The following is a 15,182-nucleotide window of genomic DNA, read 5'->3' on the forward strand; positions in this document are numbered from 1 at the left end:
AAAAAATCAATAAATAAATCAGCCAAAAACATCCTTAATCACATTTGATTACAGAATCACAGGACAGGAGCCCTGATGCCAGTCAGATGAGGAGATCCAACCAGGAGACATCTCCGTCATGCTTTCACAACAGCAACACCAGGCTGTACACAGATGGTCATGCCATGGTTGAGTGAAAGGAAGAAGGAGGAATAATCCCTTTTGAAATTCCACATCAGAGATGAGGCAACAGCCAGAGAAGGAGACGTCTAACCTGAGTTTCTCACCTGTGAGGTGAGTCCTCGCAGCTAACTGTTCTCCACGCCACCAGGCGTTTGGCTGCTTTCAGAAAAAGAACAGGACGACATGAGGAGCTTATTTTAAAATAAGTTTAAATAACTTGTGTACAGCTCAGAGCAACGTCTTTCAAACAAAGAAACCGTGTCCACAGAACGAATATGAGCAGTACACACGGCCTGCAGGCATAGGCGGCGCCAGGGTGCGGCTTGGTTGGGCTAAAGCCCCACAAAGAACTGTATTAGAACTACCATGAGCCAACCAGGAAAATATAAAAGTTTGAAATCCAACAGCGCCACTGCGGCACATGTAACGGCAGTCAGACAGGCATCTGCGATGACAGCTGAGCTTCACTTTGGGGTTCAGCTACGTGGTACGTCACTCATGTGAGCGCCTTAGCTAACCTGGCTGTAGTTTGTTTTGGCGGCTCATAGTCACCCGTGGTTAAGTTAACGGCAGTAAGCTGGTCAAAACATGGACACGTGTTTTTAAATGTTGCCTTATATGCTTACTGGAGGTGAAGAGGAGACAGAGCCGGACTGACGAAAGTGGACAAAATCCTCCTTCCAGTGGTCCAGGGGACGGCGTATTAGCACGTGAAGTAAATCTGAATGGTTATAAAACATTTTAAAAGACGTGTTTTCCTTTTCAATCCGTTAAAATAGCGTTTTGATACACAGACCTGCGCATGGCAGTGCTCTGGAAGGATATACTGGAGCACAGCAGTAGAAGCCATAGACTCAGCCGCTTTGCGCTGGTAAATTCTTCCGCGGAGCGCTGCCATGTGCAGCCCCCCCCCCCCCCCCCCCCCCCCCCCCCCCCCCCCCCCCCGGCAGAGAGCGTCCCACTCCCAAAGTTTTTTCTGTCTTTTGGTTCTGCCATCCGTGAGCACCTCAGGGTGGCGTTGCTAACGCTAGCGAGGGTTTCATGTTTGTTTTACGCGCTTTTGTCTTTGTAATCCCGTCTGAGTGCCGTACAGCAGGTTTGTTCTCGCCAGATCACGTCGATCCTCTGAAATTGCAAGCACTGTTTTCAAGACAGACCCCGGGAGGAGTGGAGGGACCGGCCAATCACCGTGTCAAGTCTTTGTTTACCCCCACAGGGATTCTGAAAAACATTTATTGCGGTAAAAAAGTTGCACAGTTCTACTTTAAAGGTACAAGACAGATTGTTTTTCATTTTCATTTTTTTTATTTATGTGCATCTGAACCTGAATTGTGACACAAAAAAGCAGAAATAAGCTTGATTCCCCTCAGTCTGGGGTGTGGAAGAGCGGCCAGGAAATAAAATGTATTTAATCATGTTAATTTAGCAGTGTGCGTCACTGCAGTGCTTTTAAAAATGAGGAGAGGTGTTCATTTGATTGGTGAAATTATGCTCAGCTGGGTTAAACCCACTTTCTCTCCTCCATTTTGCGTGGGCAGCACGGAGGCGTGACTGCGCTGCTCTGCGCCCGTTCACGAAATTAGCAAAATGTTCTGGACACGTTGACTTCCTCTGCCGAAGGCGCGCTTTGCGCTCCGCTGACAGCGGGTGGAGTCTCAGAGGGTAGAACCCTGAAAGAGAGTGCAGTATTGATTGATTCGCCGTGGACAAACGGCCGAAACGGTTCTCCCTCTCTACCCACGCAGGAACCCAAAGTGTATCAGCCCAGCTGGGGAATAGGCTGGACAGAAGTGAAAGTATCTAATCGCTCGGGCGCTGTCCCCGAGATTCAGAAACAGAAAAAAGATTAAATAAACTCTAATACTAAATGATAATAGGCTGACAATGTACGTGCTTCATTTTCTATAAATAATCTGTAATGAAAGAGCAGATAACCAGTCTGGAGCAGGGGTCTCCACCCTGGTCCTGGAGAGTCCCTGTCCAGCATGCTTTAGTTCTGTCCCTGCTTATGGAGGTTATTGTTTGACGAACATTGAAAATAGGAATTATTACATAATGCACCATGTTCCTACATTTTGCAGAAAATAAAAAAGTTGCAAGTGCATTCTGTAATAAACTTCTCAAAATGTAATAACTTATTACAAAATGTGGCAATGTTTCTTACAAATCGCATTGGGGCAGTTTATGACGAAATGCAGCTTTATTACAAAATGAAATGACTTAATTATTACATTTTGGATGTTTATTACAAAATGCGGCTCAACACCACCCCTCAGAACTTTTGGGATGTATCCTATGTGGTTGACAGGAGCCGACACTGCAGCACCTGTTAATGTAGCAGTCGTTGCATTTAATGTGAATGTTTTGGGATGCAGAGGACCTGCCGGATATTGCATAACAGCAATCTTCACAACAGCGGTGTCTCTTTCAACAGTTGGTTCCTGCTCATCCCTCTGTTGATCTTTGGAGGATCTTCCCTCTTTGGCCATCAGGGAGCACTGTTTCTGTCCAGGAGCCCGGCCCTGCTCTGGACTCTGATGTGAATCTTCTTCTCTGTTCTCTGTGTCTGCTGGTCGACCTCCTCCTCGGACATGCTGGTCGATGGCCTGTTACAGGACAGCAGAGAGAACCGGATGTGCTGATCAGATCAGACTGCTGGGTGAGAGGAGTCTTTACAGCTCAGCAGACTGTTAATGCCACGACCGGAGTTCAATTCCCGACCGACGCTCTTGTGTTCTGAAGACAGATTTTAATACTGTATCTGAGTTATCATTGTCAAAGGTTTAATTATAGCCCAAAAATGTAAATACTACTTTACTGCAAGTGTTGGAACGCAGAGGTAACTCATGGTTCGTACAAAATCATGTATGAGGCCACAGCAAGGAAGATCAGATCAGATTAGCAGATCAGTCAGTGAGCGCTGCTTCTGCCTAATAGGCTAATAATAAACTTACACAAACTGAATATCTGGTTATAGTAAACTGATCTTCTGCTGCACCGGTTCACTACAGAACACTGGCTGTGTGGTCATCGTCGTCACATTATGTGGATTAATGGATTATTATCATGGTAGCGTCATTAGCCTTTATGGTGTACCTGTAGGGATATTAGGAGTTGAGAACAGGAACTGGAATCGTTAAAATAAATGAATCAACTTGGTTTGTTTTCAGGTTCAATGATTCACTCAGTCATTTAGCTTGTCAGTCTCAATGAACACATGACCCGGTGTCAAACGGACTGAAGACATTGTATCGTTCAATACCTCCGCCAAGGAGGTTATGTAATTATGTTGGTTTGTTGGTTGGTTTGTTAGCAACATTACGGAAAAAGTAATGGACGGATTGCAATGAAACTTTGTGGAAAGGTGGGTCTTGGGCTAACTTAGAGTCCATTACATTTTGGTGATGATCCGGATCACTGTCTGGATCCAGGAATTTTTTAAATGATTCTTTATCATTGAGAGATAGGGAGTCTTTCACATAGTTGGGCAGGCCTGCCGACAGGGGGCCTGTGAGGCATGCACACGCCGCGCCGCATGCCGCACGCCGCACGCCACACCGCTCCGTGCGCCGCACGCCGCAGCGCTCCACTCCGATCACACCCCGATCACAATGTTGTTTTATTATATCTGGTGTTCTTCTGGTTGTTGGCGACTGATTTGAGCTGTGCCGGAGGTCTGCGCTCTCTGAGGGCCACATTCTAGTTTGAACTAGTTTGTGTACAAAATACTGTTTCATTCAGCTTTTGTTTCTATTGTAAAGTCTAGTTTTATTTTTTTATTTATATTAACTCAAATATTTTTCACACCTTGTTTTAGTTTTAGTGAACTCTAATAGTTTTGGTCCATGTCAGCCTGTAACCTCTGAGCCAGACAACTGATACAACAACAGTGGACCCAGCCAATTGGTTAACACTATCAAAAACACATCTCGATAACAGTATTGGTATTAAAATTAGGCCTAATAAAACCTGAACTCCCACACTTCCTTGAGGAGAGAGGAGTGCAGCGCAGACGGCGTTCTGCTGTGAAAGGAAACGATCAGTCATATCATTAACCCACCTGGTTGAAGCATCGGTCTTGAGTCTGTGTTTAGGCAGTTCTGATAAAATGAAGGGAAAAAGCATATTACTAGCAGCCTACATGAGGAATTACATTTAGTATTTTAAAATGAATTTGAAGCCGTTCGCTTACGGAATAGGGCTGTTTTTGCTCCAACACATGGCTGGTGGCGGTGCTGCGGTGAAACAAGGCGGCGATCCGTCTGACTCCACCCAGCAGCCGGGCGGCAGCGGGCAGCGTCAGCGCTCGCTGGCCGGCCAGGTTTAGAGTGTGAGCGTAACAGTGGACATGCAGAAAGCTGTCCAGCTCTGCAGCCACGTGTTTGAGGCGTTGTTGTTGAGGAGAAGGAGGAGGCCTGTCTCCATCCCCCACTCGCTGCTGACATGACGAGCTGGGACAGCCACATATGAGTCGGGGGCTCTGGATGTGCAGGTATCACGCTATTGCTCCCCTGGGAGCAGACCTCAGGGACTCTTGGACGGAAAAGCTTGTCTCCTTTTGAAGACGTGGGATGGAATTGGTGAAAGCTCTCTGGGATGGTTTCACACACCTTGGCTCCATGTTGTGCTCCATGCAGACCAGCACGCTATATAGCCTCGTATGAACTAAGGTAATGACGGAGTGATTCTCTCAGCCGGCTCCGAGCCCGGGACCAGCTCTGTCATCTCGGCTCGGTGGAAGAATGGCGGGCTTCAAGCGGTCGTCTTTAACCCACACAGCCTCCTCTGGATGGAAGCAGCAGACCTGAGCCTCAAGCTGCTGGCATAGCCGCAGTCCTTCTGCTTCGACTGGCAATGTCTGCAGACAGCCTGGTCCTGTCCACATGTTCAGAGCTCCAGGAGGTCTAGACTCCAAGCCCAGGCCACCTCCAGGATGGGATACAGTCAAGTCGGCCTCATGCAAACTCGCAGGGCTCAGGTCTCACGCATTGAGCGTGACAGTCACACATTTCGGTCTTTTGTCAAGCACTCACGACACACATTGTATTTCTCATGCTGAAAAAAAAAATACCGGTAAATTTGTCTGGTGTGCTGCTGCTATGGAACTGTAACTCACTGCTTTCAGCCTGGTTTTCCCTCCTGTGAAGTCCAGCTGAGCTGACATGAAGTTTGTGTAAAGAAAGAAGGAACCTTATTGGTGCTGAATTAAACTGAATGGTGAGTTGTGTTACATATGACAGTGTCAAAGTGATTTAAATAAAAGCGCATAATTGTGAAATAATGTTAATGTCACGGGGCGTGTAACGGAGGCTCAGGTGCAGAAAAGCAAACCAACACCAGAAGTCTGGATTTTACTGATTTTTTAATTGGACAGGTGCGGCGGCCGAGTCTGAGGGTGGAGAGACGTGGTGTAGCTCCAGCCAGAGGCGAAGGACGGGTCTGCGGCGGGTGCTGCTTCCCCAGCAGCCGTGGACAGGTCGGAGATTCTAGCTGCCTGGCGGGGTTCAGTCCAGGAGACGAGTCCGGGCGGGGAACTGAGCTCCAGGGCAGCCAGGTGAGCAGGAGGCGGGCGAAGAAATAACAGACGTGGTTCTGATCAAGGAGAGACGGTACGGGGTCAGCATCAGCAAGAAACAGAGGGTCCGACGCACCGGAACACTGGGGCAAACTGACTCAGGGAGTGCGACGATCCAGCATGGGAGAGTGGGCTGCAGCCAGCTTCAGTAGGGAGCAGCACAGGTGTAACAGACGAGGCCACTCCGGACAGGTGACTCCAATAAGCTGATGAGCCGCCACACAGCCTGCTGAGCTACAGGAAAGAGGAGAGGAAGAGCAGCAAGGCAGACCCACTCCCCAGTGGCAGAGGAGTGGGCGTGACAGTTAATATTTACATTAAATGCTGAATGATTATATTAAATATGATGTACTTTATTACATTTTGCACAAAAAAAATCTTTAAAAACTGACACTGTCGCCAACTCCTCCCTGACATCCAAATGACATCCTCTTGTAATCTATATAGACTCATTTGCATATCTAGGTCAAATTAGATGATGACGTCATTCAAAACGATACATTGTTGCAAATTACATCTTCATACAGAAAGAAGGAACCATAGTGGTGCAAAGTGAGTCTCATGAAGTTACAGAGCTACAGCCATAGATCCAAGCCCTGCAGGACAGTCCGCAAGCCCAGACCACCTCCAGGACGGTCTAGACTCCAAGCCCGGACCACCTCCAGGACGGTCTAGACTCCAAGCCCGGACCACCTCCAGGACGGTCTAGACTCCAAGCCTGGACCACCTCCAGGACGGTCTAGACTCCAAGCCCAGACCACCTCCAGGACGGTCTAGACTCCAAGCCCGGACCACCTCCAGGACGGTCTAGACTCCAAGCCCGGACCACCTCCAGGACAGTCTAGACTCCAAGCCTGGACCACCTCATCCCTTCTCTCCACCTCAGTTCCAGATGTGAGTTTCCCAGAGTTGAGTATGAATGTGGCAGATTTGAGAATTCTGCTGCTGATAGTCTTAAATTCAGGGACATCTTTAGCTCATTATGTTGAGGATGTGTTTATTTTTAACAAATCCTAATCAATGATGAAATAGTTCTTTTAATCTAGTCTAACTTTCTCTCGGGTAGCTTAGTGAACCGTTAAGAAAGCAGAGATTGTCACTCCCCTTGTTTACGTTGTATTTAGGTCCTGGATGAGCCCCCACAGCGCCAAAGACCAGCCGTCAAGCCGTCCACACTGCACTAGAATGTCTGATTTTAGGATTGTAAATGTTCCAGACAGGTCAGCTGGCAGGGTGAGGCTAACTCACACAGAACTCCACCCTTCTCCTCCATGGCTTCAGTCAGCCCAGTTCAGACGACAGCCACCAGAAGGCGTTGTGAGTCAGATGAGTCCTCCCAGCTCAGTCGAGGCAGCGTGTCCTTCACACCGTGACTCAGACAACCTGGAGTCAAGATGTTCCACATCAGATCTGAATATCTGTCAGCAAATTACAGGCTCATGATGAGACTAGACGGCTCCAGAACTGATCTGTTTCAAGGTGAACTGATGAAACAGGAATGTGATTTATTTATTTTAAAGGAGAGATTTTTTTGAAGCGTGGCACAGCTTGTTACTGTTGCAGCCTTCCTGGTAAAAACATGTTTCCTAAAAGGAAAACTGTTGACTGGGGAACCAGCTGATGGTGAGGGAGTTCTGTCCAGTTTGACACAGATGCAGAGAGCGAGAGCTGGAGGGAGAGTCTGCTCACACACCAGAGCTCAGAGTCAACACACACCTTCCAGCATGCAGCGCTGACTGGAGAGACGCTGCAGAGCTCTGCTGCCCTCTGCTGGACGTGCACGTATTGACGAGTGAGAAGATCTGTGATAAAGGGCGCAACAGCTGAAATGGGGAAGACGACTAAAAACCACAGGAAACACAAAGACCACTCCGGAAAACAGTCTCTTTCTTTTCTGTCTTTGACTTATTTCCTGTTTGAATTCATGTCTTCTTCAGCCTGCACTGTGTGTGAAGAAACACTCATTTATGGAGTTAAAGTCCTGCCACAACCTCACAAACACACAAAATCGGTTCGACTCACAGACACACTCAGTGTGGTTTCTGATTCCTTCAATTACAAAAAAAAAATGTCTTTCGAGTACAAAAACTGTTTCACAGCGAGGTGACGTTTGACACCACGGTCACGTGACTTTTGGCTCTCATACTCCACCCTGCAGATGGTGGAATGATGCTCTTTCTTTCCTTACACACAGACAAATGATGTGTGGGGCTTACATTTTCCTTGACTGAGAGAGATCTTTCCAGGTTACTCATGTGGAGTTTTGAATGTTGAGTCCTGTCTTGCTGTCATCGTGAAGAAACACCTGCTGAACACCTTTCTGCCACGAAGGGAAGGTTTTCTGGAGTCTCTCACTGAAGTGCAGACGTTCGGTGTTCTTATGATTCAAGCTGCTTCGCTGTAAAGCTGGAGGAAGGAGCTTTTAGCAGTTTATATAACTCGATCCGTTTCATCCTTTACTGTTCCATACAGCTAAACATAAAGTTTACACCGCGAATATCAGGTTCTGTCTGTGTTTTGCAGACAGCAGGTGCTTCAGGCCAGGATCCTAAATCACTGTGCAAACACACAAATGACATTACTGCTGCATGACGGTTTGGTCAACATGAACTTTGTGCCGGGCAAAAAAAAAGTGTGTGCGTGTGCGTGTGCGTGTGCGCGTGTGTGTGTGTGTGTGTGTGTGTGAGAGTGTGTGTGTGTGTGTGCGTGTGCGTGAGCGTTCGCGTGCGCGTGAGCGTGTGCGAGTGCGAGTGTGTGTGTGTGTGTGTGTGTGTGTGTGTGTGTGTGTGTGTGTGTGTGTGTGTGTGTGTGTGTGTGTGTGTGTGTGTGTGTGTGAGTGTGAGTGTGAGTGTGTGCTGACAGCTCAATGAAAGCTGCAGAGCATGTGGTTGCTTTTCTTATTCTGGGACTAAATGCATATTTATGATGTTTTGGCACCAAATTAATTCATATTTAAGAATTTTTTAACCTTTTATCAGTTCCAGTGGTTTCATGTTTAACCTTTGACCCTTCATCAGCTGAAAGACACAGAGGCACTTCTCTGGTGATTTGACCAAATTTTTCAGCAGGGTGTCACAGAGGTTCATCCGCCGAGGCCTCAGCGGTCAGAGACCCTCGTCAGCAGCTCTCAGTAACAGGCTTCACCTCCGGGGTTTGTTTTCAGTCCGAGCCAAACAGCTGAGGACCACAGATCCACCACACCTCTGACCTGGGTGTCATCAAGTCCTTTCCTCTGCAGCCACATTCTGAGCCGCGCTCATAAAGATGAGCTAAACACGGCTGAGTATCCGAGCAAAACAGAGAGAGTGTGGAGCAGGGTCTGTTCCTGCGGGCGGCGGTGAGAGGACAATGCCAGGATGTCAGACACTCAGTTTCTTCCACCAGCACCAAGCGAGTGAGGAGGAAGCTGGAAACGGCTCCCAGAGGACGGCTGACAATGGAGCGCTGCTGGACGTGACCTTCAGACCATCCAGCCATCATCCCGCCGCTCCTCCAGGGCCCGGGCACCGGCGGCGGGAAGACAGCCAGACCGACAGCAGCTGCTCAACAACCCGAGCCGGAGAGAGGGTGTTCTGTCAGCAGGGCCAGGAGAGAGGCTCCATCCATCCATCACCCATCCATCCATCATCCATCCATCCATCATCCATCCATCCATCCATCATCCATCCATCCATCATCCATCCATCCATCACCCATCCATCCATCCATCATCCATCCATCCATCCATCACCCATCCATCCATCCATCCATCCATCCATCCATCCATCACCCATCCATCCATCCATCCATCCATCCATCCATCCATCCATCACCCATCCATCCATCCATCCATCCATCCATCCATTCATCCATCATCCATCCATTTGTTGTAAAACCAGTTCGGTCTGGTCTTTTTGTATAAGTGGAGAAAGAATCTGGTCCAGTGCTGAATGACTGTAAAGAGTTTGTAGTCCACAGTCGGCATCACAGCAGGTCTGCATGAATTACACTCTAAATAACTTTTCCCTCCTTGGTAACATCAGAACTCCCCGCCTCATTCCACCCAGGGGTCGTTCAAACATCTGGTAATGTTGTACTGTCGGCTAGAAGAAGGACTGGCTCTAATTCAGCCTTGAAGACCTGATAACTCTCTGAGGCAGAGCCATCCAGACCAGAGGGTCAGGGGTTAGAGGTTATGCTTAGGGTCAAAGTTTAGAGGTTGAGGGCTGTAGGTCAGGGGTTTGGGTTTGGGTTAGAGGTTAAAGGTTGTAGGTCAGGGGTCAGGGGTCAGAGGTTCAGCAGCTTTGAGGCAGGGTGCTGCTCAGCCTCCGGTGCGGTTGTGTAAACAGGCCCTCGTGTTCTTTTCTGAAAGTCATTTTCTTCGTAATCTAACGTTTTAGAATTTTAATCTCTTATTTCGTAAATCAGATTGTCTGCTTGTTGCTTTTGCATTTTTATCAGAGACAGTTTTTCTGACTTTGCTCCTGACTCAGCGATGTTATCTTGTTGGTTATCTCTATTTTTGTTTCAATTTCCTGTTTCTACGTTATTTTAATTTGATCTCTTCCTGCTTATATTTTATCTGATGTTTCTGGTTTTGGTTCTCTTTTTTGTTATGTCTCAGGATCTCTCAATTGTTGATGAAGGTCACCAGTTTGTGTTTTACAGAATGATTTTACTCTACCTCGAGTACCTCATGCTGCGGCTGAGTCAACCAGTCATCATTTCCCTCTGGAAACCTTTTTATTTCATATTTCATTTAGGTTTTCAATTTTGATTTAGTCATTACTTTTGTGTTCAATCTCCACAAAGTTCTACCTGGGTTGTCGTCAATATCTGCGGTACAGGAGAAGACGGCTTGGTCGGATAAATCAATTTATCCAGTATCATATATCACATGATGATCTCTAGAAAAAGAATCTATTCTTCAATAATCCATCATGTGATTAAAGGCTATTTTGCCCTTGTTGTTGGTGGTTTCTGTCGTTGTTGTTGTTGTTGTTTTCCCCTCGTCAGGCTCTCCAGGTAACAGTTTCACTGATGTTGTGTTTTGTTGAAGTGACGCCGTCTGTCAAACAGCAGATTGCAGCTGAGATACAGTGGAACTTGTTGTTCTTAGGCCGCGTACCAACAAAACACAGAGGACTTTTTAATTGGAAAGACAGACAGTGTGGAACAATGGCTCCAGCTGTTCAGGGCGTTTCACCGTCGACTGCTGCCGAGTCGACACAGAGGTCATGAACATAATATCAGTAAATAAACCAAAGATCTGCTGGAATTTAAAAATCTAAGTATAATATGTTGATATTTTACTGTTCTTTAATTTTTTCCTAACATGTATATTTCAGAATGGAGCTTTTGGAGGAGCAAATTCCTTGGGAATTGGTCAGCACTACCAGCTGATAAGGAGTCCGATGGATGTGAGTAAAACTCCTCAAGTCTGTTTCCATTTCAGATAAAGAGTGATTCCTGTTATTAGAGTCCCACGCCAGACGCTTCCCTCCAGCTCTGTGAAGACAGCAGCGAGTCGGTCCACTGCAGGAGGGTGCTGGGCCAGCATTTCCAGGTCCCGTCCCCAAGATGTGACTCTTCTGCATTTACAGAAAACACTCAGAGAAAACTGTCAAGCTGTCATGATGGAATGATAATGAAATGATGAGCTGCTGTTCCTAAACAGCAGCGTCAGGACGTCTCATCTTCAGGCCTCGGACACTTCCACCCCGATCCGTTTGAGCCAGCTGAGGGTGTGCAGATGGTTTTTGGTGTCTGATTACGAGATGACTCTGTTTGTCTCTCTCGCTCGTGTTCCGACGTTCAAACCCAATAATATAAATTAAGAAACCATATCATCAAAAGGAGCCGGCAATACATGAGCCGCAACACTTCATTCTGCTGCTTTGATGCTGGACAAAACACACACACACACACACACACACACACACACACACACACACACACACACACACACACACACACACACACAGTCTTGTATTTCTATCCTTGTGGGGACCGTCCATTGACTCCCATTCATGTCTAGCCCCTAACCCTGACCCTTACCCTAACCCTAACCCACACCAAAACAAAGCCTAACCCTAAAGAAATGTTTTTGCACTTTTACTTTTTTCAGTAACAACAACATGGTCAAGAAAACACTGTTTCTCCTACTTAGGACCGGAAAAAGGTCCCCACAAGGCACGTCGTTCCACGTTTTGCTATCCTTGTGGGGACATTTGGCCCCGACAAGGATAGAAATACAAGAACACACACACACACACACACACACACACACACACACACACACACACACACACACACACACACACACACACACACACACACACAAAGTGCTGATTAAGATTTCTTAGCTTTAAATACTGGCCATATTTACATGGACCCAAAAATCCTCCGTATAGTCAGACTGCAGGTGAAGCGGACTGTAAACGGTTCATATAAACACCGAGTGGATCCGCTTCACTCGGAGCGGAGTGTATTTCGGATCCGACTCTGTGACCTGCGGGGTCAAGATGAAGGGGTGGGTTCAGGGACAGGAGGAGATGTGGGTCATCTGAGCCCTCAGCTGTAAATAATGAGAGCTTCTGCTATTTCTGGAGGCCTGGAGCTGAGCAGGACTGTGGACAGCGCCCCGAGCACATGAGGAGTTCAGTATGTCCGTGATGTGGAAGAGCTGAAAGCTTTAGATGGTTCTGGCTCACTTTTAAAACCTGGGTGAAAGGAAGCGGAAGGTCCTCAGGTAGCTGAGGGAATGGACCACTGGCGTCAGACAAGCTCCTCTGATAAATGGAGCAATCCACCGAGTCAGCAGTCCCACAACCACCGGCAGGTTTGCTGAAAATCAACGTGAACCGTCAGTGTTTGAGTAGCGGCTCCCTCCATATTCCTCCCAGCCCCAGAAGCGACCCGGTCAGGACCGTGGGACCTGCTGCAGGCTGTCCGGCGGGGTCTGAAGGCCTCACACAGCTGCAGGCAGGAGGTCTGCTGCTCCCACTAGACAGAGAGATAAACCCAGAGAGGAAAGTGTTTGCAGGATTAAAAACTTCCACCGGGTTGTATTTCACAGCGTGTTTATTGGAACACGGTCCTCATATCCCTGCAAACCAAACAGTGACCTCATTCAAACGCCGCCGTCCAATAAGTGTCCATATCCTCACACTTCTGTCATTGTTTCATCGCACAATGGCTTGTTGAGCGTCGGAAGACGCCATTGAAGCCGAGCACTCCACTGATTGCATTTTCCTGTTATGTTTGACATATGTTTGATGTGTCCTGATAGCCGCTGGCAGGAGTCTATACAATGCGCTCTACGGGGGACAGTGCAGGACAATGGAAATGTTTCCTACAGTCTATTTAAAGGAATTAGGCCGGCGGATGAAACAGTCACCTGATTTTGTTCTTCAGTCGGGGAGTTTTCTTTAAAGTCGCGCTACGCGTTGCTTTCTAGACGTTACGGCTACGAGACAAAACATCTGGAACACGGAAGCCCGAGGGCGGAGACAAACAGTTCTCCGCGGTGATGTCCAAGGCTGAACTCGGCCGAGGACTCAAAGCGTCTCCGGCTGTTCCTGCAGCCACGAGCAGCTGTTCTTCAGCTCAGACGGCTTCTCCAGGCTCCCATTGGTCAGGTCTGAAACCCCTGCTGGGCCGGGCGGACTCTGCTTCTCAGTCTAATCACACCGGTCACCAAAACCAGCGCTGGCACCAGTAAATCCTCAAGTTCCTTTTGGTGTTTCCACAAAGCTAAATCAGCTTCCACAGACTACGTCACACTGGGAGCAGCTCGGCTCACCAAGAACAAAATATAAGAACTCAAAGCCTCGGCCTGTTCTGCATTGTTACCTACATCCTCTATAGGGAGCATCTGAGGTCCTCACTGCGGCGCTGGGATCCAGCGGCAAGGCTCCCAACTCTTCTTGCTGTGGTGCAGAGTGTGAAAACGTCTATTTTCACCAAACCAAACAATCAGCACTGAAAACGATGACAGTTTCAATATTAAAGCTGCTGTAGGCAGGATTTTGCTAGTCAATGCTAATTTTTCTGTGTTTTCTTTGGATTAAATGTTAGAGTATCCATTGATAATCCTTTAGGAGTGTAGCATAACTGCACTACTGCGAGGGCGCAGCGTTTCCATCTGTCTCTGTTCTGAGCTGAAAAGGAATCTCGACTGCTCCAGGTATCTTTGACCAATCAGAAGAGCCCCTGAGGCTCTAACCGTGATTGGTCGAGGGGCGTTCGTCGCACGTTCTTGTGGGAGGGGCTTAACTTGCGTAAGGGCGTGATGTCAGAGAAAACAGGACAGGATTGGCTGTGCTGGGTTTCAAATCGCCATCTTAGATGGGTCAAATCACCATCTTGCTTAGGTAACCCTAAGCAAGATGGTGGAGATGCTGAATCCTGCCTACAGCACCTTTAAGCCACTTTCAAAGAAACCTGCTGCTGTAAAATACAGTGAAAAAACTTCCTGTATGGGTATTCTCCCCCAGACAGCATCATAGACAGGCAGTAACACCGGCAGACGCCTGGCTGGTGGTGGCGAGGCGTCCTGCTGCAGAAGCTAATATTGATAATAACAGATAAGAATGGCAGTGTAATAACGATGCTGACCTGCAGGTGGCAGCAGCGTGACTGAGGCGTCTGAGGCCATTTCTTTGAAATGTGAACAATCCCAGCTGGCATTTTAGCGTTGAATCACTGTTGAATCAACGTCAGGTATCAATGTTGAATAACCGTTGAATTTTGTTTCGATTTTGCAAATCTGATCAATGTTGAAATCACAACGTTATTTCAACGTCATGTCTTCAACCATGAATCAATGTTGGTTTTCGTTCAGCTGAGCAGTATAGCAGCAAAAGTGCAGAAAAATTAAAATTAAATTGACTACCAGGCCTGCTGTCTGAGATTCAGGTATATTCTTTCAATCATTTCTGCTCCTCATTGCAGACAGGTCAAACCCGGGATTCGAACTCATGAGTTACTGTTCAGCGAGCATCATGTTGAGCTATTAGTTCACTGGTTGTTTAAAGTGTGACCACTAGGTTTGCAGAAAACTACTTATCCTGGAATACAGTGCAATACACACGAAACGAAGTGGTGATTTTAAAGATGTTTCTTTTGTATTTCACCCAAGTTCACAATTCGATGGAATTACGTACTAGATTTAACCGCTTGGGCGGCTCTTTTATTAGACATAATTCTATCTTTACGAGACAATGAAAACAAGCAGAATCAAAGAAACAGAAATACAAGGCGGGGTTAACATTCACAAACATTTTTTCCAGTGGTAAATTTATCAACGTTGTCTGGATGTTGAAACAACGTTGTTTTTCAACTGACATATTTCAGCTAAATTTTTAGAAGTCATGATTTTAAAAATACTGACGATTAGGCATAAGTTTAAAAAATGTGGATATTTCAATGTTGAATCCACAGTGAGTTTACGACACAACTTCAA

The sequence above is a fragment of the Salarias fasciatus genome (genome assembly GCF_902148845.1).
Source record: "Salarias fasciatus chromosome 7 unlocalized genomic scaffold, fSalaFa1.1 super_scaffold_4, whole genome shotgun sequence".
Taxonomy (NCBI): domain Eukaryota; kingdom Metazoa; phylum Chordata; class Actinopteri; order Blenniiformes; family Blenniidae; genus Salarias; species Salarias fasciatus.